At 43.2% G+C, this 26138-nt stretch overlaps 1 long non-coding RNA gene across 1 annotated transcript; it reads left to right on the forward strand.

Annotated features, from left to right (window-relative positions):
• The first annotated feature begins 86 nt into the window (after nt 1-86).
• Nucleotides 87-18339, forward strand: LOC306935474. Its single transcript, XR_013791396.1, has 3 exons — nt 87-156; nt 1106-1166; nt 18213-18339. It is a non-coding gene; the product is annotated as an uncharacterized lncRNA (long non-coding RNA).
• Nucleotides 18340-26138: the final 7799 nt, after the last annotated feature.

The following is a 26138-nucleotide window of genomic DNA, read 5'->3' on the forward strand; positions in this document are numbered from 1 at the left end:
CACTGTCTCAGGGAAATGGACATAACAAGCAGAGAAAGAAAGGTTTGATCAAGACTGTGTTGTGGTTTAATTTATTACTTTCTCAGGATCCCTTTTGATCGAGCACACCACAGGAGGAGGATGATGATGATGATGAAGAACTTACGCTGTGGTTGGGTGAGCAATATTATGAATGATTCTGAACCATAGTAAACACATCTGGCCATTGCATAGGCTATTACTACTTCATTCTGTATGAAGGCCTTTGGTAGCCTATATAAAAGTACTGGACATGACATCCATACAAAACCTATATAGGGCTTACCCTTTTTTTAAGCAGGAAGACGTCGACCTACATTATTTGTTTTGAGTTGGCAAATGAAAATGTACTTTTGGTTAGTTGTATAATGAAACATGAAAACGTTTATACAAGTTCCTACCTAAGGAATGCTCATTGAAATATAGTCTTTTGAGTAGCCTACATGGGGGCAATGAAATGATTTAAAATACAATGATGTGTGTGAGGCTTTGGCCTGTAGCCTTCCTCAACCTTATCTTTACATTTTCTGTCACTCTGATTGTATCACTTGTTCAAAGAACCAAACAGGTTCATGTGGCATGATAAGCAACACAAGAGATGATGCTTTGACTAAAAGTTATTTTGAAATTATTTGAGTTAATTTGTGTATAAACATTGTTTAAACCACCAGCCAATTAAGTGGAGGTATATTTGGCAGAAACTGCAACGCCATTGCAAAATTTCTCACATCAACTGGTACTGTGCTCTGTGCTAATGTGGATTAATGTGTCCTGTCTTGTACTGGCTTGCACAGACACGGACTCTTATAGACAAAAGTAATTAAGATGAATAATCGTGACTTAAAGACCCTTTGTTTGCATTATTGCTAAATTCCAGGATAAGGACACAGTTTCTTCTTTGGTTTACATGACTGTATGAGGCAATTTGCTGTGCGAAATGTTATTGTTCAAGGCTAACTAGCTAGTAAAACAATAGGCGTGATGTGTCATAGCAGTAAGTGCTGCTCGGAAGAGCTAAACTCCCCACTGCTAATGAATTCATTAATCTCTCTATTTATTCCTGACAAGCAATTATCTCCCCTTGCAGAATGAGGGTCAGGAGGCAAGGTTGAGAGCTCTCCGATATGCAGAGAGGGAAACATTCAAAGGTAAGCTGATTGCCTTTATCTGCTGTCCTCCCTACATCATCTCCAGAAGTTATGGTTCGACTTTGCTATTTTGATCTGAAAAGGTTGCCATTCTTTGCCAGTTCCAGTTCTCCTCCTACAGCATAAGGGATATAACGCTGCTGCTAATGTGTCTTCAGACACTTTCTGATCCGGTTGGACTAGGGAGCGAAAATAACTTATGCCAGGTTTGTAGCCATAAGGCCGGAACCAGAATTACCCCAAATAATTCCCTGCAATCATGATTTTGGGGTCTACCCAATAAACTCCTTGATGCGGCGTAGTTTAGCTTATAGGAATAGTTTGTTTTGATATATTCATCTTCTATTTGTACTCGTAGGGCGGCTGTGGCTCAGGAGGTAGAGCAGGTCGTCCAATGATCCATGGGTCGGCGGTTCGAATCCCGGCTCCTCCTGTCTACATGTCAATTTACAATTGACAATTTAGGCATTTAGCAGACGCTCTTAATCCAGAGCGATTGGGCAAGACACTGAACCCCAAATTGCTCCCGATGTGCTGGTTGTTACCTTGCATGGCTTCCGCCGCCATCGGTGTATGAATGTGTGTGTGAATGGGTGAATGTAATGCACAATCTATGTAAAGCGCCTTGGATAAAGGCGCTATATAAATGCACCATTTACCATTTTGTAGCATATGGCAAGACTAATCTAGTAGTTATACTCGATTCAGCATTTAAATGGGGATTGGGGTAACCAAAACAAAGCAGTGCCGGAAAAACTGAAACTTTCAACTGGAACCACCATGTTTTTTTTTTCTTTTTCATATCTGTGACCTAGACCGGATCACACGGTCCAGTTTTGAACGAATACCAGTCTTTCCAACGAGGTCGAGGGTCTGGTGACGCGAGGTTACTCTTTGACAGACTTTGACAGCTATCCTTTGTCAGAAGGGTTCCAACTAGATGTGCAATGGATATAATTTAGACAAACAGCAGCCAATGAATAATTGAATAAATAATAGAGGAGGAACCAGATGTGCGGGCCTGTGCACTTGTGTGGAATGGAGCTATAACAAGATCTGAACGCAAGATTGTTTCCTCTGCAACAGCTATAACAAACAAAACAACAGTAAACCAGGAATGAATCATGGGAGATCAAACTGATCAAGATGCTTGTGTAGATGCAGAAGACCTGAGCTCTTCACATACCCTTGTCAAAACGGGGCTAGTAGAGCTTTCCCTGCATTGTTGGCTATTACAGTATCCAAAATCTGCGGTCGACTTCGACCTTGTGCGCTCTCTCTCCCACTTTCTCACTCACACACACACACACACACACACACACACACACACACACAGCAGGGAACGAGTCAGTAAAACCAGGGGTGGGTATAATCGCAGAAGACAGGCTTGTAGCGTTGTCGTGTAGAAATGAAATGGGTGCTAGTATCTCAGAGCCCCTCGCCACAGCCCCCATCTCCCCAGTAACATCTCTGAGGGATGACCATCCAAACTGGAATAAAACCCTGTTAAACGGTGTCACAACATGAATCACCGCCCCGGGAGACATCCATCACTGCTTTAAAAGGTGACCACAAATGATCTGTGAACCACTGGATATTGATTACTGGTGCGCTGCAGGTGTCAGGTTTAATGTTGCCGCGGCGCGATCGTGTCGCCTGCTGACAGCCGCTGCCCTAACTCTCCTCTGATAGATTTTAATGGTGAAATATTGATTTCTCTCTGGCCAAGGTCTGCCAAGCGAGGACCAGATCATTTGTTGGGGTAATGCAGGACACTCCGCTGCCCCCGGTCCCAATCAATCATTTTGACAGGGAGGTGCACCGATGAAGAAAAAGACCAAAGAAGAAGGGGGAAAAAATCAGACCTGATGAAAGCTACCCCCGATACATCCACAATCAGAACAGAGAGAGAGAGAGAGAGAGAGAGAGAGAGAGCAGGGTGGAAGAGAGAAAGGTGGGGGGGGAGAGAGAGACAGAGAGAGAGAGAGATGGGGTGGGGGGAGGGGGATGAAAAAGGGGAAAGCGAGATGGAGAGAGGGGGATGACGAGGGAAAGAGATAGAGTTGGAGTGAGGTGAGGGAGGGAGAAGGAGAGAGAGGTTACTGCAGATATCTCCAGCGCCAGGCTCCTGTGGTTAATATGAATACTAACGATGTGTTTATTGAGTAGGAATGCTCAGCAAATCACAGCTGACGGCCTAACCAGTCGGAGTGCCTTGAGCACGGAATGAGGATCTCGGAGAGAGGGTCTATATTTTATTTAAGCGCCTCTACTCTCTAGGCTAGGAGGTGGGGGTGTCGAGAGAGGGGTGTGTGGGGGAGTTCAGGTAATGTGTTGTGTTACAACTCAGTGGTTGTTCTCCCCAGCCGGAGCGATAACACACTGGCTAATGGGAAGCCATCAATCACAATCAGGCCCCCGCTATTCCACCTCTCTCCTCTCTCAAGCTCTATAAGAGGCTGCTGGAATCGCGGCGCAATAATGGAGTTTTGTGGCTTAGCAGCAGCAGAGCCATAGTGAGCAGTGCCACATCCGAGGAGTCATATTTTTCAGCCAGAGCGGTAGATAGCTTTGCCGTGTCAGCATGTCTTTTAATAAGAGGGGCACCGAAACGACCACGGGAGGCGGGATGAGGCCTTGGGCTGCTGAAGGAGAAGAGAATTAAAAGCTAGCTCAGTCTCAGGTGGGCTGCGCGTACCAGGCGTCTGGTGCCAGAAGCGGCTAATTGGTTTTTCATTACTCTGTTCAGACTGCTGCTCTACAGACTGAGCACGGCCTACAGGAGACAAAAAGACTAACTAGGAAGAATGGAGGGACTGACTGGCGCTTGGCTAGACAGACTGGTAGATGGGCGGATGAGCACATGCATGCATGAGTGAACGAATGGATGGATGAACAAATGAGACCATTGGCATAGTTTGGAGCAAAAGCGCTTTCTTTATACAGTACACCCGATTAGCCAGTTTGTCTGTTAGCATAATGTCAATGACTGCAGGGATGATAGTCACCTGTTCAACATCTGCTGAACCCACTGCGTGTGTCTGCATTTCATCATATGTATTGTGGCCTATTTATACAGAGACTAGAATGGAAATGTTATTGTGTAGTGTGTGCAGCGTTTGCGCTTGACTTCACTGTAATAGAACTGCAAACCAACAAGATGTCATTGAAAAAGCCCACTTTATCCAACCTGGGATAACTATTTTGGGCATGCAATAGGTGAAAATTGCTTATAGTTATAGTACTTGTCTTAAGTGGTTAAAGCTGTTGAGTGTGCGGTCACTGTTTGCATCTATTCTAAAGCAGTGGTTGCCAAACCTTTTAGGCCGTGACCCCAAAGAGAAAGACGTGAAACCAGCAGATCTACAAGTGCACAACACGTCGCTCCGCGCCGCGTTGTGAGCTTGTAGATCGGCTATTTTCACTACTACTTCAAATATTTTCATATTTATGGAATTTCTTACATTTTTCTTTTATTTCTTCATGAAATTGCTGAAATAAATCATTGCATATGTTTTTAAGTCAGGACAAATTTGAATGTGTTTTTTTTTTAGGGAATGTTATTTGAAAATGTTTTGAAAAAAAAAGAAATTGAAAATCAAAATGTAGAAAACAAAAAATAAAGGGACCCCCATAAAAATTGGCCCAGTGTTTGGGAACCAGTGCTCTAAGGACTGCTTGACATCCATGAAATAATAGTAGCACTCACTGGCCAGCAGGGGGCACACAACACTACATGTCTCAACCCACTCTCACTATCTGTCAGTTGGCTCTACTGTCAACAAACTGAACGTAACAAAGTTGTTTTGGCCATAGAGATATAGAAGAGGGAACGGTTTGAGAGGATTCTTTTTTTTCCTACGTGGTTTTAGACTTCAGACAATTTTATTCACTGTCTCTGGGTACATGGTTATTTTGTATTTTCAGTTTACTGCACCTAATTTGTAGCTTTCTTTGGCATATTGTAGCGTCATAATTACCTTTTTAGTGGTGTATACAGTATCTTAATAATTGGTTGTAATTAATAACTGGTTCTTTATGTTGTAATCTTAGATATTCTTTCACAGCTGCTACTTGTGTGTGTGTGTGTGTGTGTGTGTGTGTGTGTGTGTGTGTGTGTGTGTGTGTGTGTGTGTGTGTGTGTGTGTGTGTGTGTGTGTGTGTGTGTGTGTGTGTGTGTGTGTGTGTGTGTGTGTGTGTGTGTGTGTGTGTGTGTGTGTGTGTGTGTTCACTCACACATACAGTAGAGTAGAGAGGCTAAGACGCACATCCACAGACTCACTCCCATAGACAGTGTCCCAGGAGGGATCAAGCAGAGGTTAAAGACTTGTAACCATACTAATGGCTGACTTCCGCCTTGTATTGTCTCGTCGCCTTCAAGCTGTCTGAGGGGGAACATGTATGTCAATCAAAAGGGTCTTCTCCATGTGGCACCCCATTCCCATGGCAACTCGCTAGTATCCGAGCAAATGCGGGGAGACGGGCCCCTGACCCATGCATCCCCCTTTGGGTGGAAACACACCAGGGGCCGCTCAAAGGTGTTCACCCGCCACAACGGTTTAACATGCATCTATTCACAATGTTGAACAGAGAGAAACGTGTGTATGTTTTCTTTTACACTCTGCATCACTTGTACCGTGTCATGGCATCATAACAGTGGGTCATCGGTTGAATCATGGCAATTTTCGGGTATCCATTTTAATCAGTGGACGTCCTACACAGGATTTGTGATCGGTTTCTTCGCGACGGATAACTAGCAGCGTTGTGTCTTCAGAAGCGGACACTCTGCTGAGAGAATCACACATCAAAGTGAGCACTTTGTGTGAGGGGAACAATGGTCCAGTCACACATGAGGGGTTGTGTTTTGTGGGGAATGTTCAAGTTCCCTGAATCTCCATAGACACACAGCCAGTGGGGTTCCTAACGGGCAAGGCCACGTCTGCAAGAGACGGGTCAAGACCAATGTCTAGAAGAAGGGGTTGAGTGTCACTCCAAACGTGTGTGTGTGTGTGTGTGTGTGTGTGTGTGTGTGTGTGTGTGTGTGTGTGTGTGTGTGTGTGTGTGTGTGTGTGTGTGTGTGTGTGTGTGTGTGTGTGTGTGTGTGTGTGTGTGTGTGTGTGTGTGTGTGTGCGTAGGATGGAGGGATGAATGTCTGTCACAATATTGTGAAAAAAGCACGTGTGATGTGAGGGACGCCTGGTAATGTTTGTTTCAAGTGCACTAGTCTAAAAGTCCATATAGACTTACGGCAAAATAGCACGGAATTGCAATTCCGTGCATATACGCCTAGAAAACCCTGTACACATATTACACGACTACTGTTTTGACCGCGGCGGAGGCGTGGCTTTCACTAGTACGGAAGTGCTGCCTATTTCACCATGGCTGGGTGAGTTCGGGTTTGACATTATTTACTATTCTGTCCATATCGGGTTACAACTCGGACGGGGCTAATTCGGCTCTACCGAACTTTGCAACACACGACACCGCAACTCGCAGCCCTTTAGGGCCTCTCGATAGTGTCAAGTTTGGTAGAGATGCAATTCCGTGCTATTTCACCGTGTTTGGGTGAGACTGGGTAGCCCACTCTGTTAAAAGTGCTCTACAGCGCCCAGAAAAAAATAAAATAACTGAATTATGTGTACATAGTAAACCTCTGTGTTCAACTAACAAAAAAATACCTAGTCATTTGGATCCATCTTTTTTCTCTAGTTAAATGACCACTGATGATTTCATGGTGTACTTGCAGACCTCGTCAGTTTTCTCTAATAAAGCCATGTTGCACGAGAACTCTCCAGAATCTCTGCAGTAAAAGCAGCAATCCAAACATTTGCCATCGCCTGCACATTGACAACTGTAGCATATAATCACAATGCACAAACCCCCCACGGCAAACCACAACCACCTGGAAGTTGCTTTCTTTTTAAACAATTCCCAAAATGCATCAGGAGGAGCAGTGGAGGGTCTTCTATCAAGAGACTCATCATCAGAGCCATGAAAAACACTCCTCGGCGGAGTTGGGACCGCCGGAGCACAAAGGCGGAGGCTGTGCTGTTTTCTGGCAAGGGAAAGTGAGTTTGTGTCTAATCACATATGGCATTGTCATCACGCAGTGATTTCCTGCCCTGACACAGACTCCTCAGCCGTTCGGTCATGGGGGTCAGACCGAATTTTCTCACAGAAGGCCCGTAGATTCAAAAGCACTGTCACGGTCCCCTCGGTGATTACACTTGTCCCCCGAGGAAGGTACAAAGCTAAAATTCGACGGAGAATAAAAGCTCGACGTGGCAAGGATGAGCATTGGGAGCACATGTACTGTAGGCGTTCTTTTTATTTTTTTATCGAAAGGTCGACTTTTCTTTAGAGAATCGTATATACACACACAGACACACGTACGTACGTGTACACACACACACACACGTACACGTACACACACGTACACACAGACACACGTACACACATACACACGTACACAGACACAGATACACACACACGCATGCGCGCGCACACACACACACAAACACACAACGTTTACTGTATGTATCAAAGGCAGAAAGTGGGATTCTCTTGTGGTTTTCCGAGTCAGTAGACAGCATCGCTGTGTTTTTCTTGATGTTTTGTTCTTTGGTAGTGTTTCCTCAAGATGCACGCCACTGTGGATGTAGTTCTGCACCTGCTCTGACATCCTCATTTCCCCATTAGTGCAAATCGTATAGCAATCTCAGCAATGTCTGTTGCTTGCTGTTATCAGGAAGGCAGCGTTCCCCAAATCTTTGAGGAGGCCCAAGTTCACATAAAGATGTCCTCAGTGGAGATCATATAGTAGAAGAGCATGTCAGCTGCTTACAAAAAGCTGCAGTGTTTTTGAACGGAGTTACAAAATACAAGCAATTGAGAATAGCTTATTGATGAATTATAAACATTTACTTCATTTCATACCCGAGGGTCAGTGCCCCCTCATTAACCAACCATGACGACGTTGTTCAAAAGGGCATACAAAATACAGCACCGTTGTGAGCTTGTAAATCTGCTCAGTTAAGTTGAATTTGAGGAAATGTTTGAACTTCCGTATGATGACATGTCAGTGGTATTGGTGTGATATAGATTTACATCATAATGACGCATAACTATTTCACCATCTAGAGTAGACACCTGCAAACTAAGAAACCAACTGATTCCGGTGTTTGAATATTGCCTTTTGTCCAGCTACCCGCACCTGGGTTGGGTGTTGGAGCATGTGCAGTAGGTTAGGGTCACTTTGGATACTCTGTAGCCTATACTGTAGGTACAAAATGTCTGCTACAAATTCAAAGACAGACCCAGAGCGGTGTTCCCTTTAATGGTCACATCTCTGGGTTATAGTACTGATAGCCAAGCAACTTCATCGCATAAAGTACAGTCCCATGTGTGTATACTTGGATGGCTGACATGGACTGTGTAACATCTGGTGTCAATGTGAACTGGAGACCCCAAAACCCAGTGTGTTAAACTGCAACCTCTGTCAGACTTCACTCCCTGTTTTCCCAGTTGCTTTCCTCTTTGGTGGGGTCTAGTCTATACGCGCACTCTCACAGTCCTATCCTGTTAGCTTGTATGCTGACAGACACATATGACATGCTAAATCACCCACGCCATTAGCTATGCTCGCTGACCAAACGGATGACATGCTAGGGTCCTAATCCCGGGTTTGAATTGCTGTGTGCTCCGTGACTAAATGCTTTTGGTCAAACACAAATCATCAGTGTGTAATCCACTTAGCTGTGTGTGTGTGTGTGTGTGTGTGTGTGTGTGTGTGTGTGTGTGTGTGTGTGTGTGTGTGTGTGTGTGTGTGTGTGTGTGTGTGTGTGTGTGTGTGTGTGTGTGTGTGTGTGTGTGTGTGTGTGTGTGTGTGTGTGTGTGTGTGTGTGTGTGTGTGTGTGTGTGTGTGTGTGTGTGTGTGTGTGTGTGAGAGAGAGAAAAAGAGAGAAACACTGTGTGTGTGGTCCAACTATAGCATACTGTAGCATATAGCTCACTGGCTGTAGTTCCTTCAGGGGTGCTCACTTAAGTGAGTGGCCATTGTTGTGTGGGTTAGCTAAAGCAAAAATGAGAGTGTTTAAGAAAAAGATAATTAACGTTTGTCCTTCATCTGATTGCATTCATTGACAAATAATGATCTAATCGCTGTGAAGAACATACAAATAGATTTTTAAAATGAAGAATTTTCTGCAATGTCTTAATATTCTACTATGGGAAACATTCACAGAATAATCCAGATTCTCTTTCCTTGGCTTGATACCACTAAATGATTGCATTTTGTTAATTAGCAGTCTGGTTGGCGTACTTTGTATCCACATTATTGAAACCATGCATTTCCCATTTAAGCATGGTTTGAATAGATTCCTAGATAATTAAATCCACTTCACTTCACTAAAAAGGCAAATTAGCAGTAATTACACTTGATATGTAGCCTACTGTATTGACATGTAAATTTCAACGACAACTTCCAAAGCACATTCTTTTAATTTAATATGCTGAACCGACAAACAAAACGACAACAAAAAAACGATACATGTGGTATGCACACAGAGCGAGTACACCGTACGTGTGCATGTTCACATCCTTTGGTGCTGCCGCCTGGCGCAATGTGACCAGCTTCCTTGAATATCAAGGTATTCAGGAGCACTTAAAAGGTTTAACACAGTGCTTAATCCCCTCTACAAGTCTCCAGAAAAACCAATTTAGCTACCATAAAGGAGCTGCCTCTCCCTCGCTTTCCCCGGCTCCCTTCACCGTGCTTCCCCTTACGCCCGATGATGGAGATTAGGGTTATTAAGAGGGGCTTATTGTCTGTGGTGTCATGGATACCCAGTGATTACACACTCTGTGGCTGTTCCTGCTCCGTTCGCCCTCAAACCTCGCGGGATCCGCTGCCTCTAAAGTCAAATCAATTATTCCCCCCCCCCCCCCCCCCCCACCCACACACACACACTTTCATTTATTTATTTATTTCCCTCCCTGCCTACATTCACCTCCTGATAGTGTTCCAGAGAGCCTATAAGGCTGTATCGTCAACAACCGGTGGATCGTTCGTACAAAGCCAGAGGAATATTTGAAAAGGAGGTTTTGATTTTGATTACGATGGATGGATTTTGTTAGGTGGGTCGGGGTATTTCAAGGATAGAAATATTCCTTTCTTGCTATTGTGTTGTTCATATCCAGCTTTTCGGACTTTGGAGCTCGATTATATGTGGTGTTATAGATGTTAAAGCATTGTTGAAATCAAGGCATATTTGGGACGGTACATGAGTTTTGGTGTAACTTTCAGTAGAATATTTAAAAAGTAAATTAAAACTAGGATTAAAGGAGTAAGACTAAAATCAGTGTAATCCCACTTGACCAAAATATCAAGATAATGATAACTGAACCACCTTCAATCGGGTGTTCCTATTCTGCGCACGTTATTTTGGTGAAAATGTTTAAAATTGTTCAGAAATGTTCAAAAAGTATAGGGTTTATGTGGTTAATTAAATTGTCCATGTTTCATTGTATCATGTTGTAAACCTGTGAAATCCAACGGGGAAAAATAAACCCCACTCATAATAATCCACTTCCTGAATTGAAAGTGATTTGACCCCTGACCCCGTAGTAACCACCCTGGTTATGAGACAATGATTTGTGTTAGGGGCAGGAACCCCCTGCTGCTGCTGTGTATTCACGGTCTGGGCCTTTTAAACCCCCCAGGGGGAGACTGTGGGTCCTCTCAGGAGACCCCCCCCCCCCCCCGGCACACACCTGCTCGCACTGGTGGAAAAAGTACTCAATTGTTTTGCTTAAGTAAAAGTATCATTATACTGTAATGTAGAACTACTACTTACAATTAAGTGAATCTACAAGCTCACAATGTGTCGCATTGCGACACATTGTGAGCTTAGATTGGCTATTTTCAAATGGCTGAAATGTATATAGGGCTGAAGTGGGTAATGCATGTTTTGTAATAATAATCATAATCTACAAAGTAACTAGTAACTAAACTTGTCAAATGTATTGGAGTAAAAGTACAATATTTGTATCCGAGATATGGTGGAGTAGAAGTTAAAAGTGCTGGAAATACTCAGTTAAAGTACAAATCCCTCAAAATTGTACTTAAGTACAGTATACTCAAGTATTTAGTTACTTTCCACCACCGGGGTCAGGAGAGGTTTAAGTGTTCTCTCCTCACGGTGGCACTTGACCCCCGGCCCGACTGCTCGCTCCCCTTGAAGCCCTGCTTCACTGCTGATGTCATCCACTCCTGAGCCGCTGTGAGGATTTGCGAGGATGTCTGAGGACTTTGCAACGGGCAGTAAAACATTGAGCTCACAGCTGAGCAGCACAGTGGTGGTGGTGATGGTTGCAGGGAGGGGTCTGAATGCTTTGATAACTCCCCCATGGATTAAAGTGCTCAGTTGCCACGACTGATTTCAGTCCTTTGGATTCTGGAGATGCCAGCATTTCTTCTATTCAAGCACAAGCGAATAAGCCAAAGTAGCCTATTCTACAAGCTCTCAATGCGTCGCGGACGCATTGAGGCTCTTTTGGCTTATTTTATGATGAGAGCATTTCAAGTGGTCAAACTAGCATTATGTGCATAAAGCATCTTCCATGAAACCGCTAACTGTCTCGGATATTTCATATAAAAGCAAAGGTTAAAGCCTCAGTCTGTGATTTCTTCACCTGATTGGCAGTAGGTCTATGTAACGGCAGGAACAATATCACTAAAACATAATCATTTCATTTGCATATTTCAGTCGTAAGATTTTATTTTGCTTGAATCCATGCTCCCCGCTTTTAGCCCTCAAATGCAAGGATGCGTCCAATATAGGCACCTAGCTACCGTTTTGTGGCATGCGCTTAGGCGCCTGTTTTGCTATGGTGACGCATACGTGTGCCGGACGGTTTCCAAATGTCGTTTACACCGCCTCAAATCGGAGGTCTAATCCCCTTCAAAGCCGTTGCTTTGGGGCCCTGGCGCCAGGCCCGCTTCCACCCCCCGACCAGGTCCCAAAATCCTCCGTGTTCATTTAACCCTCAGGATTTTGCTGTGTACCACCCTGGCCCGTCAGCATATTTTTAAATATGACCAGAAAGCACTTTCACCTTGAACTATGACCTGCAAAAACAAAAGCAAACTTGTGTTGACAATGTGAGAGAGAGAGAGAGAGAGACACTGAGACAGAGAGGAAAAAGAGCACGTCAAATAAAGACAGAGAGGCAGAGAGGACAGTATTTGTTTAATTGAGCTTGTGCATAGACAGGTTATCTCCTGTCAATAACCCCCTGAACACAAAGGTGCTGGTTTGTATGTGAGACAGGGCCACGGGGGGGGGGGGGGGGGAGGGGGGTGTGTGTGTGTGTGTGTGTGTGTGTGTGTGTGTGTGTGTGTGTGTGTGTGTGTGTGTGTGTGTGTGTGTGTGTGTGTGTGTGTGTGTGTGTGTGTGTGTGTGTGTGTGTGTGTGTGTGTGTGTGTGTGTGTGTGTGTGTGTGTGTGTGTGTGTGTGTGTGTGTGTGTGTGTGTGTGTGTGTGTGTGTGTGTGTGTGTGTGTGTCCAGACAAGGGAGAGGTCTGGAATGCAAGAGACCCTGGCCACTGACACACACACACACACACACTCAGGAAGCCTCTTTAGCAGGTTAGTGGCGACATAATTAAAAAGATAAGCCTTATGAGCGTTCACTGAGATAAGGGTTTTTTAATGAGAGCGAGCAGAGAGATCAGCCAATGGGAAGAGAATAGGGGGGTTAGGGGGGCGGTCTCATGGGAAATAACCCCCCCGACCTGTCAATCATCTTGCTGGAGATAAGTGTTGGGATATGTAGCCGCCTGAAGCAGATCTATGAGACCATGATCAGCAGCTAAATGTAGCTTGGATTCTCTTTATGGACATTTATAGGCCATTGTGGATGCAGTGACTGATACAAAGTCACATTGATAATATTGTACATTAAAATAATAATAATAATATCACATCGGTATCTGACGATATTGGCATTAAAATGCAATAAAAATAAAAATATGCAAACATTATGGGAAAATAGCAGATCTGCAAGCTTGCAATGCATTGCATCGTGACACGTGAGTTTATGGAGCGGCTACTTTTTGCTAACAAAGTATGTAGGCTGTAGGGTTTAAGTGGGGCGGCAGTGGATCAGGGGTAGAGTGACCAGATAGGAACCGCAAGGTTCCCAGTTCGAACCTGGGCTCCCCCAGAATAGTGCCGTAGTGTCCTTGAGCAAGGCTCTGAACCCCAAACTGCTCCCGATGTGCAGGTTGGTGCCTTGCATGGTTTCCTCTGGCATCGGTGTGTTACTCTTAATGTGTGTGTGAATGGGTGAATATAATGCACAATCTCTGTAAAGTGCCTTGGATAAAGACACTATATAAATGCACCATTTACCATTTAAGTGGTTAATATACTGTACATAGCATGTTTTAGAATTGTCTAATCTACTGTATGTGCAAAGGCATATGGCATGGCTGTAAATGCATGAGAACATGTAGTGACTAATTCTGATTTGATCATTATTGTACAAAATCAATGGTTGATTGTTTAAAAAGAATATTGCTATTTCTGTTGTTGGGAATAGGTTGTTCATATTGCTGCCAAATGCATAACATCTAATTCTGAAGAGCAAAATTGATGCGATTGTACTGTACTGTATAGGTGTAATAATAATAATAATAATAAGCTTTATTTATATGGTAAATGGTAAATGGTGCATTTATATAGTGCCTTTATCCAAGGCGCTTTACATAGATTGTGCATTACATTCACCCATTCACACACACATTCATACACCGATTGCAGCGGAAGCCATGCAATGCACCAACCAGCACACCGGGAGCAATTTGGGGTTCAGTGTCTTGCCCAAGGACACTTCGACATGTAGACAGGAGGAGCCGGGATACGAACCGCCGACCCATGGATCATTGGACGACCTGCTCTACCTCGACTGTGGCTATATAGCACCTTTCATACAGGGTTGCAGTTCAAAGTGCTTCACAGGCAGGACATACATTAAGTGCTTTACAGTTAGGTCATATCAAACACAATGCAACTTGGGTTGAATTGAATGATGGGCCCAATCAGTCTTTTGGGCCTATCAATTTGTGTCAAAATCATGACACAAATCATGACACGAAATTCTAACACCACATTTACAAAAAAATATGACACTGCAACTCAAAATTGCAGACCATATTTCCATGTTGATTTGCACGCAATGTTACAATGGTTCAAACTATCCCATAATTAAGTGGAGATTTGTGGTTCTATGGCAGCTTGGGCCTGATTTGAATTATTACTTTTATGGCTGTTTGCAACATTCAGGCTTCATGGGAAATGGGACTTTCTGAGATTTCTCTCTTCGTGAATATGTGGTATAGTGAATAGAATAGAATAGATCATTATTGGCCAAAAATTGTCACTTATGAAACAAATCTCTGTATGGCTAATTGGGTTGAGCATGACACTTTAACTGCGAACATTATCGGGTCCACTCCCTAAAAAAATGCATCTGTACTAGGACTTCAAGCATTATGGGGTCGGTCCACTCCTTCAAAAAATGCACTGGAGGGCTGTATAAAAGCAGCCAGCAAATGGCATGTTTTAAATAAAACGTTGGACTCTAACAGCACCATCTAACCTAGATGTTGCCTCTCTTGTCAGGTGTGTATACTCAGCACAGATTAATATAGTTAGTCCTCGTTGAGGCTAAAAACCCTGGTCACCAGCCGTCTTTAAGGGTCACTGACTGAACCACATTTTCCAGAGAGCCAACACAATTGTGGAGAACTGGGGCGGATGGGATGGGGGTGCTTTGGCCCAGAAAGATCCAGCACCCCTGAGGGCCCCGTGTGGAGCTCTGTCGCCGCGATATACGTAACGGGCACGGCACTCACAGCTGCGTAAATAACAGATATATATTCGTGCAGCGAATAATTCCCTCCCCTTCAAAACGCACATGTGTAACAAGCGGTTCCAGTTGCAGACGTACGACTCTCTCTCTCTCCCACTCGGGTGTGTAAATGATCTGGGAGCATTGTCTCTCTCTCTCCCTCTGCCAGCCAACCTACCATGTGAGCCCTGCACGGGCGGGTGCCTCTTGATTGACAGTTCGCTCGACTCTGCGACACTCCGCTGCGCGTATATAGAGTTTAAATGTGAACAAATGCTTCTCTCTCTCTCTCTCTCTCTCTCTCTCTCTCTCTCTCTCTCTCTCTCTACCTCCTGCTCCCCTCCCCTCACTTCTTTCTTTTGACACCCCCGATTAGAAGGCAAACCGGCGTGGAGAGAGAATGCATCTCTAACAGGAGCAACGTGTGGTGCTGTGAGGTGGAAAGTGAGCTCTCTTGTTACGGGGGCCTGCAGCACAGGGTGTTTACATGAGCACCTGAGGAGGAACAGTGTGTACAGGCTGACAGCGCCGTGCTACTTCATTTCCAAGGGCCCCTGCAAGAAAAGAAATATGCCAAGAAGAACAGGCTGCCATGATATACCCCTGTGTATCCCCTGTGCTGCTGCTGTACTGTACAGTAGCTATAGTACCTGTGCACAGTACCATGGAAGTGTTTTAGGCGAATTACACTGCAAATGTCTGACATTGTAGCATGACGGTTGATTTAGGAAAGCACCCGGAGAAAGATGTGTGAACTGTAATTGTTACATTGATGACGTCGTATTGAAGGAGAGGCACAGTTATCGTTGAAGGTGGATGGCTTTGAGCTGAAGGGCAGCACAATGTATCATCTTGTCTTACCAAGTATGAGTATTTTTGGATTCCTATGGCTTCAGCCGGCTTTATTATGGATCTCAACCCTGACTAACGCTGGTGTCTGAACACACCTCCATATTTGTAACATCAAGATTCCAAAGTCATATAAAATGGGAATAGTTCCAGCCAGTTGGCTGTAATAAACCATTAATATAGCACCTTTCATTCTATTAATAGTAAACGCAGAACTTTATACATGGGAAAGCTATCTAACGGATTGAGGGGAGATCAAGGGAGATGCCACGTCTCAAATGCTGCATCCTTCACACCACGTTTACTGGTACTCCACCCTTACAAACATAATGATGCACTGCAAGCCCTCTGTTCAATCTACCTACCACGTCCCTGTCTTATCCCTGTAGCTTTCAAAGGCTTTTGGAAGAGATAGATACAGTATAAACAGACAAAATATAGGCTCATTCTTTTGAGGTTGCATGTGTATACGTTTGAAAAGGAACCACAATTAAAGCCCACAACTAATACAATTTAAAGAAATATATTGATCTTCAAAATTTGCAGGATGTACAGTACAGTACAGTACAGTACAGGTTGTGTTATTTTAGGCAAATGAGGAAATAGCTGCATTTCTGTGTGAGCAAAAACCAAGCCAGGTTGTCTTCTGTCTTCTGCAGCCGGAGAATGACGCGTAATTAATCTTTTTGTATGCAGTGGACTGAGTGGAGTCCTGTTTTTTTCTTCTTCTTCTCCTTCCCAATATACGGTGCGAAGAATGCATGCCTTACTGACGTAATGGAGACAATATCTAGCCAACACAACCGAGCTCCTGACAGATAATTAGCATTATTCATCAACCAAAACAACCCATGAAGATGTTGGAGAAGCCTTCATCCTATAATGAAAGATGAGTTCCTCTCTCAATCCACTGGTGTCTTCATTCAAATGAGCAAGGCCCTAGAAGCACAGACATTAACGCGTTTACTTATCAGTTTCTCAGGCCATTGAAAAATGTAATTATTTTTGAGGGGCTATGTCCAGCTTTGAGGGTGTGTGTAAACACAAACATTACGTAAACACAAACATTGAAGACAAAAGTGAGGACGCAAATTGTAATTGGCCGGAATGAGATGATGATGATGATGTACGATGATAAGACAAGAGTGCCCCTCACTTCACACGGGTGTGATTTTTCTTGTTTCTCCCACCTATAACACTTTGAATGGAGACTCAGCACAGCAGTACTATTGTGTTTGCAGGCCAACCGCTTGTGCTACTCTTTATTTCCTTTACTCCTCCTGTGTATATCACTGTCCCGGGTCTGCAAATGCGGCACAGTGTTGATTTTGACAGAAAACTTTATTTAGTTTTAGTCCCATTTTAGTCATGTGAAATGTGTTAGTTTTAGTTGACTAAATATCACAAGATTTGCGTAAAAAACGTTCGCTGTGAAAGAATAATATATTCAAAGATTTAGACAATTTTTCACAATTTTTCAAAAATAGTAGATCTAGAACCTCGTAGCCACGCTATGAGCTTGAAGATCTGCTATTTTTCAATAGCTAAAGTTTAAAATAATGGTCAAAGTTGTTTAAAGCTAAGGCGACACAGATGCGTCCTAAATGGATTAATTAATGGGAGATGAATTTCACTGAATTCCACCTTAACACAAAATGTACAAGATCTACAACTATTATGCTTATACAGAATATACTGCTTTTTTTTATTGCGACATACTTTAAGACATGATGAGACCACCTCAGCGCAAATTTGTATATGTTTTAATTTTTGTTTTAATAATTATAAATTACTAGTGAATTAATTAATTACTAGTTATTATATATATAGTTATTATATTATTACATTCCTGAAGAGTTTCATGTTTTGTTGTTAATATTTATGTTTTGCCTTATCAACCTGTGCAACAATATACTATAGCCCACTCCAGACAAAGATTTCCCTGACTAGCTTCATAACATTTCAATAAGGCCATTATTATGGCCTTATTGAAAATATTAAGTCCCTCACTGTACACTGTACACTCCTGAGTGTCAATTTAACTTTAAGTTTTAAAAACTCTCAGAGTTAACTTTTAATGTGTTTGCTTAATTTGTTATGGGTCCTGGAAATATATTTATTTTTTTATTTTAATTTTTTTTTTTTTTACAGTATTTGACCAAACTATTTAGTTAATCCAGACTGATTGATTTGTTGCCCTATATTTGCCATGCTATATTAAGTTAGTGTTTAGTTGAACGGCAGCAAGGGTGTGTGTAGTCATCAGATATTTACTGTTTTATAGACTTGGCTCTGACTGCCGGCAGCTGAACATATCTTTGGAAGAAGAAGAAGAAGTCTTCGTCCTGAACGGTACTTGACCCCAGAGAAGAGAGAGAGAAAAAAGATGGCTGGATTAAACTCAAACATGCATGGTGAGTTTATGTCCTACAATAGACGTACAGTGTCAACTGTATAGATCTGGGCTTGGATGCATTCTTTGCTGTACATTTAGGGCTATATCTTGCGACACCCCTTATCCCAAGACTTATTTGCCAATTTTTTTACTATTTTGAAAAACCTTTTAAAATAGTTCAAATAGCTGATCTACAAGCTCACAACATGTCGATGTATAGATCGTCTAGTTGTAGTAAAATATGTATACTCTTGTATACATCCTATTTATATTGTATACCCTGTGCAGTGACAATAAATCTAATCTAATATGGCAAATACGTTTAGGGATAAGAGGTAAGGGGTGGCGCAAGATAGGACCCTTCGTTTTTCTTCACGTATTGTTCATTCATGAACTTAAGATGTGTTTTGAAAAATCTATAAAATTGCAACCAGAGAAGGAAGATTAAAGGTTGAAAGAGCTGCAAATTCTAAAATAGAAAAGAAATTGAAACAGATGTATCAAATTGATTCAATGCTGTGTTTGGGCCTGATTCGCAAGCGCAATGTCAAAATCCGGGGCTCGGGGAGTGAACACGCTCATAATTTTACACACCGCAAATGAGCACATTTGCAAATTATCAATCAACTCGCACTTTATTCGAAAACAAACCGAAAACCTGATGTAAAACGTGAGATGATGTACAGTACAGTACAGTCTTTCGTTGCTACTGCTCTATTCCTGGGAGTATAGCAGACTGATCCCATATCACCAGCACATCGGTTACACACTGATTGTCCATACACAAGTGGCCTCAAATGGGGGATTTCACAGCTTCGAGAGGCTGCGAGGATGACATAGCCAACGTGCTATGCGGCCTCTCGCCATGCAAAAAAACACACAATGGCACTGTGGGATTGATAATTTATCTCCCCTCTGCACCTCCTCGCGCCTCCTGCGAGAGGAGGATGAGCAGAAGAGAAGGGGAGAAGTGCTCGCTCGCTCCATTGTGGAGCAGCGGAGGTAATGCATTATGTATCAGGAGGACTGATGCTGCCGTTGATATACCTTCTACCCCCAAGGTTTGGATTTGAATGAGGTTCCCGCCGGCGTCATGCCGTTTGTTGTGCAAACTGAACCGGCGGTGAAAAGTACCAGGGATTATATAGATTTTAGCGAGGACCATTTCAATTGGCCATTGAAATGCGCTGATGGTGTGGTTCTTGGTGCAGCGCAAGATGAGATGGTGGCCGAGCCTATCTACAACACACACCCTCAAAGAGGACGTGTTATTTTTAAAACATCCTGTCGCAGACGAGACACACGCATGTGTTGAGTTATCGTTGGAGAATGTATTCAAGTGGTTTATAAGGAGATGAGTCATCTCTGCTCTTTGAAAACAAGCGTCGCTTTCTTCCCACACGAAAGTGAACGATGGACCTAAAATTAAAACCAATTATAGGGCTTTTGAAGGCATAGTAGGTAACTCATAGTAGGTAACTATTTTTACATCATACTTCAGAGCTATTGAACGATTATTTTGAGGTAACGATTTTGAGGATCGTTTCCCCCATGCAGTATCAGGCAGTATGTGTAGTCCGTAAATGTGTCAAGTATTTATGTATATGTAGATTCAGAACATAGCATTTTGGAGTCATTCTTTTAGTGGCATTGTGTGACTGTACGTCAAAATGTGATAACCTATTGGTGTTACAACCTTTAGCTTAACCCTTTTATACATTATGTAGATCCAAAATGCTAGTCCTCCCTCACACCACTAGTATGTGCTCTTCAGCAGTCTATCATTGAATCTCTTACTATCTCTATGCTCTAGTCTAGTCTAGTCTACTCTATCACTCTCTCTCTCTCTCTCCGCCTGTCTCTCTTCCCATTTCTCTTTCTCGGGAGTCGTCTCAGACGCGAAAAGTTCTGCTTTTAATTTTGCAGAGGAGGCGGGGAGAATGCGATTTGAAAGTGTGAAGAGAATCAGGCTTATATACCACCAACGCTGCACACACTCCCCAGGGCTTGGGCCCTTGGTGTGGTGAAAGAACACACAGGATAAATAAATCACTGGCTCCCGTGCTGTCATAGAGGAGAGGGGAGGGTGAGACAGACCACCTCTACCTAGTGAACCACCTTGAACTGTCCATTGGTGCTTATTCTAACAGACAACAGCCTGGGAACCGTAACAGGATCGCCCCTCCCCCCTTCCCCCCCACTGTGTTGTCTGTGAATTAGTGCTACTGTAAAAGTGTTCAAGTTGACTAGAAAAGAAGAACCTGTGCACGGAATCGGGGTCGATTGCAACTTCAAGCTTAGACCTTTTTTTTTGCTCCCGAACCGATTCCATTTCATTTCATTTTGAGTATCTGCTGATACCGATTTTTCCCCGATCCGATATTTATATTTTTATAGAACACTTGCCATATCACAATAGTACAATATCCAAAATCACAGACAATAGGGATGTTCCGATCACATTTTTGTGCTCCCAATCCGATTCCGATCATTTGAAAATAACGTGATCGGCCCCGATTTCCGATCACGTGATCGTATCGGGAGTCGGGACAACCCTATATTTGAAAGTGATGTTACCTCAGCTTCTGTATATATAGATGGACCCAAATACAGGCGTTACTGTACGGGCCATGCCACCAAAATGATGCATGTGTGCCCTCGTGCACTGTCCATATCTTTTGCGGCGTAATGAATGTTAATGGCGCACCAAGGGGACATTATAGGGCTGTCATGGTAGAGCGAGTCACCATTTAGAGCCACATATGAGGCGAACTAAAAGGCCAACTGTTTTAGGGTGCCCTGTCTGTTGACCTGTAATGGCCAATCCATCCTGATTAATTGGATTCTCTTAACGAGCGCCATGTGTGTGGGCTCCAGAGGGACCAGGGACTGGGAGGGGATGATGTTAGGATGAGTCCCAGTCCCCCCCCCCCCCCCCCCCCCTTTTAAGAAGAGCTGGTTGACTGGCCCAAGGATCATTTTGTGGGGCCAGGGTCTCTGGAGAGAATGGATGGGGGTACTGGGCTCACTGAGCAATGGAAGCAGGATTAGGGTGGGTGAGATTGTGGCCGAATAGATAGTTGCATTGCTCTCTCCTGGGATGGCAGTGCCAGATTGCAGTTCATTGACATAATCATTTTTTTACAGGCTCGTGTTTGCATACAGTATTCTCAAAATGTCTGACTGTATGATTTCTGCCTTTGTTACAGTTATTGGCTTGTACAGTATAGTGGCGAATGACAGGAACGACAGGAGGACAGAACAGACACCAGGTATTAGGTTTAGTCCATGTTTGGCAAACACATTGTCTATGGCAGAGTTTACATATTAACTTGGATTATTTATTTTGCCTGCTAATACGAAACAAATATAACAAATATCCACCGGTTTCATACGACAACCTTTGCAAAGTCAATGGAAATCACGAGTATAAAGGTTAGGATAAATGCAGGTGCATTCTCCAAGTCTCCAGAAGGGCAGATATCACAGTGTTAATTGGGAGTTTGTGTCGGATAGACTCAGTGCTCTCAGAGTTAATGCACACTGTAGGTTAGTGGTGTCTCCAAGCCAGAGGAGAGAGTGCTGATGGATTCAATTACTCCTCCTTTGTCCACTCAACAAAGAACATAATTAGCACTAATGGTGATAGCAGCAGCCAGGAGTGAAACACCTCCCCCTCACATGCACACGCACAGCCACACACGGCACACACGCATACGCACAGCCGTGCACACACACACACACACACACACACACACACACACACACACACACACACACACACACACACACACACACGGACGGACGGACGGACGGACGGACGGACGGACGGACGGATGGACGGACACAGATGCACCACAAGTACACACACACACACACACACAACCTAAATATTAGCCCTACTATTACTCATAAAAAGCTATAATCCTACTCAACATACAGTACATCAGCCAAACAGAATTAGGCACAATTTTTTTAGCGTTGGAGCGAATATTTGGGCAAATTAGCTGTCATCAATTGAACTCCTCTCAGCTTTTGCCTGTATTCTAATTGCAAGGGCTTGTCTAAAATGAACCTCGGCGATTAGAATCAGCAACCTAACCGATCGCGGCCACAGCCTTTTCATTCAATCAGCGAACGATCCTGGCAGCGGTTCCCTGTCTGCGCTGTGATAGCAAACTGTGCTTTCATTGACTGGCATAATGGTCCTACTGAAGCCTGTTAATTACTGTGATGGTATGATACGGATAGGGCACTATGCGGACAGTAATTGAGGAGATGTGTGTAACCACCCTCGCCATTATTAATGCACATAATTTCCTCTTTCATTTCAAATTAATTGGAATAAAATGCTCGATACATTAGCCTCATAATGGAAGGCAATAATCTATAAAGAAAAAAGTGTAAGAGCAAGACCTCCACAGGTTCAAATTAATTAAATTTCTTTTTAGCCATTATTTCATTAAAACGCTCGCTTTTCTGGATCGGGCCGTGTATCGTGGCCCTTCGTCATTCAAGGGGGGTGGTGGGGGTGGGGAGAGGGTTTTAAAAAAAAAGAGAAAAAAGAAGAGAAGAAGGTGAATTGTTGAGAGAAACCCAACTGTCAGCGAATTTTAGTCCAAATTAATTATTTCAGCCTGATAACCCTTTTCATCTCTTTCGACTCACTTTATAGAAAGAGCCAATTAATTATGTCAAACATGCTCTCTCCTTTCTCTCTCCCCAGAGTCGGCAGGCAGGCAGGCTGATGGGATTGTTTACTGTATGGAGCGATGGAGGGGTGGTGGGGGGGTGGCGGGGGCGGTGAAAGGGTGTTAGGCAACAGCTCTTCCCCTAATCTCGACACACCTGTCAGCCGTGCAGCTCGTTATCTGGCCACTGCGGGGCCAAGCTCGCTTTGTCAGGAGCCGGGCAATAACCAGTAGTGGTTGTTAGTACTGACATGTTTTTCTTGAGTAAAAGTACCAATACGGCGATTTAGAAATACTCCTAGTACAAACGTTTTGGAATCTAATTATACTTAAAGTACCAAAAGTAGAAAGTACTCACTATGCAGAATGTCCCATTTGAAGTTTTCAAAAGTATAAACATCTTTTGAAAATAGCCGATCTACAAGCTCACAATGCAAAATTGCATTGTTGTAGATCAGCTATTTTCAAATGGCCAAAATGTAAGTGGGTAAAGTACGTTTTGTAATAATAATCCAAATCTACGTAACTAATAACTAAAGCTGTCAAATAAATGTAGTGGAGAAAAGTACAATATTTGGATCTGAGATGTAGTAGAAGTAAATGTATTGGATTTTGGAAATTCTCAAGTACAAATACCTCAAAACTGTATTTAATTACAGTACTTAAATAAATGCACACATCCAGGGCAGTGCGCACGCACGCACGCACGCACGCACGCACGCACGCACGCACACACACACACACACACACACACTATTGTCTCACTATTAGACAATTCACTTCAATTAGTCAGCCACACTCAGCCATGGCCTTAATGAGGCTGCTGAAGGGGTAAATGGTTGAGGTCAGTGCGTGTTTGCACAGACCCACTTACTCCTATATGCTTTTATTGACGGTGTAGCAACATGTTCTCATGATTGCGGTCGTGTCTCATCATTTGAACCTTCAAGGGAACTGGCAGTCGTTGCGACTGCAAGTTGGCTTTTGCAAATCACCCCAATTAAGACCAGGACCTTATAGATGGCATACAAACAACATGAGACTGAGCTGCTGGGTAGTTTAATTTATTGTTTAATTTTTCAGTCCCAGCTAGCATTTATATAATATATAATAACTAGATAAAGTGCCCCTGGGGTCACAGGTCTCCACCAGGGCAGGTCAGGTTGTGGCCTCCTGGTGGCGCTATAATAGGCCAATGTGAAAAGGGTACCATTTCTTCTTACGCCTTGGATGGCAATTGGATGATTTGAGGCATTTTGTTCCAAAAAGGGGTTTTGCAAAAATCCACCTGTTGGTGGCGCTATAACAGGCCAATGTGAAAAAGGTGGGATATATTCCTCAGCCTAGTATGAAAGTCTGTAAAAAAATTGCACGCTGCATTCATGATTTGATGATTTTTGTTCAAAACGGGCCAATCCTGCAAACTTTGAAAGCCAATGTTAGCCAATTAGGATGGAATATGAAATATCGGACAGATCCGTCTTGAACACATGACTATAGAGATAATGTGTAACAATTTGTGGGATTTTTGGACAGAATCTGGAGGAGTAATATAAAAAAAAAGTTTTTCAAAAGTCGGCCTCTTGGTGGCGCTATGACAGGCCGTTCTAGAAGATTTGGGGCAGAGGTTCATCGTTTGCATCCAGGGAATGTGTGTGCAAAATTTGGCATCGGCAGGGTTAACAGTGTTTAGCTGTACACAGGCGGATGGACGGACACACACACGGACACACACACGGACGGACACATGGACGGAGTGCAAAACATACTCTCTCCCCATGCCTTCGGCCTGGTGGAGACAATAATCTATTTTCTTGTGTCTGGAACACAATAGCAAGGGCAGCCCTATCACTGCAAAACTCTCTGACAGTCACTGACTGAGGGAGTCACTGACAGACAAATAAAGTCACACCATTAGTTGGTTGGATTTTGATTGATTGATTGAATACTTTATTTGTCAAGAAATGTAAGCAGCACAGATGTAAAACATTTAGGCGAAAAGGATAACTGGATAATAAAACAATGTGCTGGGGACTTGTTTCCTACTGTATATTAGATTAATCAACAGAGCATAGAATATTAACACAGTTATACATGTCATCAACAAATACAAAGCTCTATATTTACAGAGGAGAAAAAAGAAACCATGTGAATAGTTGGTGTTGTGGCTGTGGACGTCACTCACTTTGGACAAGTAGTTAGATGTGGGTGGCTGTCCCTCTTAGTCTTGAGTAACTTAAATTCCAATCCCATTCCCATTGTTATTTGCTTAACCCTGTTTTCTACCTTGAGCCCTCGTAAACTAGCAAAGTGTGTTGGATTTAGTTGGGTCATAGGCTTTCAGCAGAGTAGTAGTCATATCAGCTTGTTTTGAGAGGTCTGAGTTTTTAGTGACACTGAGGTGTTGGAGTTTCCCCAGTGGCCGAATACTCTGTCCAAATGATCCCACACTAACAGTTTCCTGCTACGTCATCAGGCCAGCTCCACAGTCTTCAATTACACCCACAGGAGTGTTCAATTATGTCCTCAGGGTCCAAGAAAGCCTTTACAGCAGTTACACTCTGCACATTCCAAACTTATCGCATGCTAAGAACAGAAAATCTTGCTGCTCTTGGATAATATCATATCCTGGATAACTTCATCACTCGCCTCTGCAGTGTCGCCACTAACTGTATGTGTCAAATTAAAAGCCCTATAGCATGGTCCAGTCTTGCACAGATACATGAAAGGCGGGTACAGTAGGCCTATGTGACGGGCTGTGGGAAAACAAGACAACATCTAATCTAATTATGGCATTGCTTCCCCTAGTGCAATCTGAAAGCTATGAATAGAAAGTTACTAGATGTGCAGTTTATTAACACCAATGTTGTGCTAATGTAAGCGTAGCAGCATGAGGTGAGCTGTGATTGCCGTAGCAGCTGTTAATATGCTAATGTGAGCTTTAGCCTACTGTAATAATAAATGTATTCTGTCTTACTGTAGTGGGATCGTTGCTTCGGAGATGATGTGACTTATATTGGGCTACAGTGATATGCATAAAATATATCTAGAACAATTGTATGCTACACTTGCAAAAGGATTTATGTTTTGTTTTTGCGGATTGAACATTTTCAAATGAATGAAG

This window comes from Electrona antarctica (genome assembly GCF_951216825.1).
Source record: "Electrona antarctica genome assembly, chromosome: 13".
In the NCBI taxonomy this organism is placed as follows: domain Eukaryota; kingdom Metazoa; phylum Chordata; class Actinopteri; order Myctophiformes; family Myctophidae; genus Electrona; species Electrona antarctica.